The sequence below is a fragment of the Carlito syrichta genome, unplaced genomic scaffold, assembly GCF_000164805.1.
Source record: "Carlito syrichta isolate Samal-C Ts95f unplaced genomic scaffold, Tarsius_syrichta-2.0.1 Scaffold309703, whole genome shotgun sequence".
Taxonomy (NCBI): Eukaryota; Metazoa; Chordata; class Mammalia; order Primates; family Tarsiidae; genus Carlito; species Carlito syrichta.
The window spans coordinates 349568-354154 of record NW_007253799.1 but is presented as its reverse complement, the minus strand read 5'-3'; positions in this window follow the sequence as shown (position 1 = coordinate 354154).

The window sequence follows — 4587 nt, the reverse complement described above, 5'->3', positions numbered from 1 at the left end:
CTGCACTCCAGTCTGGGTGACAGAGTGAGACTCCAACTCAAAAAAATAAAATAAAATAACCATTCTATATCATTTTTAAAGCATCAGGTAATCAATTGGGGGGAAGTTTTAAGCTTTTTTTACTTTCTGACACTTATTTTGCAGTTTAAATCTATTTATTTAAATCTATTTATTTATTTATTTGAGTGGGAGTTTCACTCTGTCGCCTAGGCCAGAATGCAGTGGCATGCTCATGGCCACTGCAGCCTCTACCTGCTGGGCTCAGGCAATCCTTCTGCCTAAGTCTTCCAAGTAGCTGGAACCACAGGCACATGCCAGTATGCCTGGCTAGATTTTTATTTGGTGTAGAGTTGAGGTCTTGCCAAGTTGCCCAGGCTGGTTTCGAACCCAGGCAATCCTCGTGCCGCCACATCCCAAAGTGTTGGGATTACAGGCGTGAGCCACCGCGCCCAGCTTAGCTCTCTTCCACACTAGGATTGGGGGAGCCACCAGACTATTTCTACTTCTTAGGTCTAGAGGTCTCAGCCTGGTTTCCTGTCTGGATTTTGTGTTTTGTTGCTATGTGACCTGCGTCAAGTTACTCTACCTTCTGTTTTGGGGTTTTGTCACCTTTCAGATGGGGACAACAGAGGCTTCTAATGGGGTTGCTAGAAGGATTAAATAGCAACCCTTATCATAGAATGATGCATGCCTCTTTAAATAAATGTTTATGAAACCAGATTTTATAAGTAGATCGTTGTTTTCTTTCCGAGTGGCATTGTTAGCTTGTGAGGGAGTCTAGCTTTTAAAACAGACTTCCTCTGCTGCCATTCTTTCAATATCCGGGGAGCTGATGACGAGGCTCTCAAGAGGTATGAAGGCATGAAACAGCTGCAGGAGGCAGGCCTGGGGCAGGGGCAGTGAGGTGATCCCTGCCATCTCTCCTCCCACTGCCTGAGTGCAGAAAGTCCCTGACAAGACTTGCACCTGCTGGGGACCCAGAGCAGAAACTACTCCCACCTGGTGCCCCTCCCCAGGCTTGAGGGATGGTGATTGTATGACAGCTTGTAAATCCGGCTTCTCCAGTCTCAACAGGAACAGGCCAAAATCATTTGCCCAGCATATGTTTCCCCGCCCTCGTGATATGACCCTGCCTCTCTGTTGAGTCCCGTCTTGTTCCTAACTTGAGCATCTTTATCAGAGAGAACTGCTTATAGTCTCTGTACCCTCCCCAAAATAAACTTCAATACACACACACACGGTAACTATGGGTGGTGATGGATGTCTTAATTAATTTGTAGTCATCAGTACACAATGTATATATGCATCAAATCACATTGTATACCTTCACTGTATACCATTTTTATTTGTCAATTAAATATTTAGAAAGAAGCGGCTGCTATTCCTGCTGCCAAGCTTTTGCCGATGCTGGTTTGTCTCTCTGCATGCTCTTCTACCTTTCTTAAACCTCATTTTTTAAGACTCTGGAAGCCTTCCCTCGTCCCCAAGGCTGTGAGAGAGACTTTCTCTGCCCGCTTATGCCTGGAGTTTCCACCCATCACAGCACCGATGACACTGTATTATCATCTGTGTGTTTATGGTCTCCATTCCTCACAAGACCGAGTTCCACGGCACGGGGACTGGGTTGGCTCCCTCTGTATCCTTAGTGCCTGGAGTGAGGTTGGGCACACTTTGGGCCCTCAGTGACTGCTTGCTGAAATAGACGGCACAGAGTGGCACCTTCGCAACCTCCAGGTCACCCCAAGACAAATCAGGCCCTGGCTCCTCTTCACACTCAAGGACTGATGTCATCTGCAGGCCTGTACTATTTATGCAACTCCTTCCCAAAAAAAGCTCCTGTCCAAGTCAGAGCTGGCATGGCTTACACTCATGACGTATCAGTACTCTTTTCTGTTCTTTTTTAAAAAAGAAAGTATTAAAATAATGAATAAAAAAGATCCAACACAGGATCCTGGCATCCTAAGTACACACTCAGTAACAATGCCAACAGATCAATATTAATATCATCTTAGCTAAAGAATCAGTCCAGGCTGGGCACAGTGGCTCAAGTCTGTAATCCCAGCACTTTGGGAAGTGGAGAAGAGAAGATTCCCTGAGCCCAGGAGTTCGAGACAAGTCTGGGCAACTCTACAATAAATTTTTTAAAATCTCTTTTTTTTTTTTTTTTTGAGTAGGAGTCTCACTCTGTCATCCAGGCTGGAATACAGTGGCACACTCACAGCCACCGCAGCCTCGACCTGCTGGACTCAGGTGATCCTTCTGCCTCAGCCTTCCAAGTAGCTGGAACTACAGGCATGTGCCCCCATGCCTGGCTAATTTTTCTTGATTTATTGTAGAGATGAGGTCTCACCAAGTTGCCTAGGCTGGTCTCGAACCTGTGGGCTCAGGCAATCCCCTCACCTCGGCCTCCCAAAGTGCTGGAATTATAGGCATGAGTCACCACGCCCGGCTCACATTTTCACTCATTGTTATAATAACTTGCTTTCATGTGTCTCCCTGATTAGTCTATATCATTTCAAAGACAGGAACCAAGAACTCTGTCCTCTTTGAAATCCTTCAAAGATTTCTTGTCCCCTGCAGCAGTGGTCACCCCTTACTCTTCAGTCTCCTTGAACACCTGCTTAAAAGAGAGATTCTCAAGTCCACCTGGACTTTCCAAATGAAAATTTGGATTTTAAATAAGCAAACCACAGACCAGGTATGGTGGATCACACCTGTAATCTTAGCACTTTGGGAGGCTGGAGCAGGAGGATTGCTTAAGTCCAAAAGTTCAAGATCAGCCTGGGCAACATAGGCGAGACTTCGTCTCTACAAAAAATTAACTGGGTGGGGTGGTGTGTGCCTGTAGTCCCAGTTACTTGGGAGGCTGAGATAGAAGGATTACCTGAGCCCAGGAGGCTGAAGCTTTAGTAAGCCAGAGTCGTGCCACCGTGTTCCAGCCTGGGCGATAGAGTGAGATCCTGTCTCAAAAACCAAAACTTAGCCCAGGTGTCACCTACTTCAAGAAGTCCTCCTGTACCCTCAGGGTTTATAATGCTTTGACATTCCATGTCGCTTCTCTCAGTTCTTTTCACACGGTTTGGGACAGGCTGTAAGTACCTCCAGGGCATAGATTGTGTCTGACTCATTTATCTTCCCAGTGCCTAGCTCAGGACCTGGTATGAATGAGTTATGTTGTAAACATTGTTTTTTTTTGAGTTGGAGTCTCACTCTGTTGCCCAAGCTTGAGTGCAGTGGCACACTCACGGCCACCCCAGCATCAACCTGCTGGGCTCTGGCAATCCTGCCACCTCAGCCTTCCAAGTAGCCGGAAATACAGACATGCGTTACCACACCTGGCTAATTTTTTAATTTATTGTAGAGACGAGGTCTCGCCAAGTTGCCCAGGCTGGTCTTGAACCTGCGGGCTCAGGTAATCCTCGCACCTTGGCCTCCCAAAGTGCTGGGATTACAGACTTGAGCCACCGCACCTGGCATCTGTCATAAACCTTTATTGAAGGGATGCGGGACTCCTGCTCCAGCAAGGTCCAGAGATTCCTGGAGGTGAGATGGAGTAGGCGACTAGGGGAAAAAGAAAGGGACTGACTACTGTTCAAAATTGAACAGAAGCCGTTTATTGCCAGTTAGCAGTGGGCTTTTTTTTTTTTTTTGAGTTGGAGTCTCACTCTGTCGCCCAGACTGGAGTGCAGTGGCTGCTCCCGGCCACTGCAGCCTCGACCTGCTGGGCGCTGGCGATCCTTCCACCTCAGCCTTCCAAGTAACTGGAACTACAGGTGCGCGCTACCACACCCAGCTAATTTTTGATTTATTGTAGAGATGCAGTCTCGCCAAGTTGCCCAGGCGGGTCTCGAACTTGTGGGCTCAGGCAATCCACTCACCTCAGCCTCCCTAAGCGAGGGATTACAGGCTGAGCCACCAAACCTGGCTCCCAAATTTTGCAAAGTCATCATTTTTTTGGCAAAGTCATCATCACAGGACACAAAAGGTAGCATGTGCCTTTCACATGAACGGGTCCAGGTGCACAAAGGACACCCCCCACTCTCAAGCAGATGTTTTTTTCAAACATGAGGAAGAACAGCCACAAATTGTCTTTTTGTTTCTTATGCTTAATTAATGTTCCTCAAACCAGTTTCTTATGTGCCCTTAATTGTTTTACATTTACATCTTCTTGAAATAACATCACTCAATGTTTAAACCTGAAACCGTCATAATGAATTATTAACTTCTACTATTCTATACTAATTCAAACTAATTTGTATTAAAACAATTGTTGCTAAGGTTACATTCTTCTAACACCAGCCGGCCTAATCCAAAAGCTTAAAATGTGGCCCAGTCCAAAGTTCACTGGCCCACCTAAATCAAACTAAACTAACCACGTTTCTACAATAAAATGGCTACTTAAATTTTCTTTAATCTATATAAATGATTTCCTAAAACCTATATCTATGAATTTCTAAAATCACATCAAGAGAACCTGTGACCTGCACTAAGGTTCCTCAGTGTGACCCAGAATTGAACTTAAATTGTTTAAAAGTGGCTCAGCCTGTAATCCCACGCTTTGGGAGGCTGAGGTGAGTGGATTGGCTG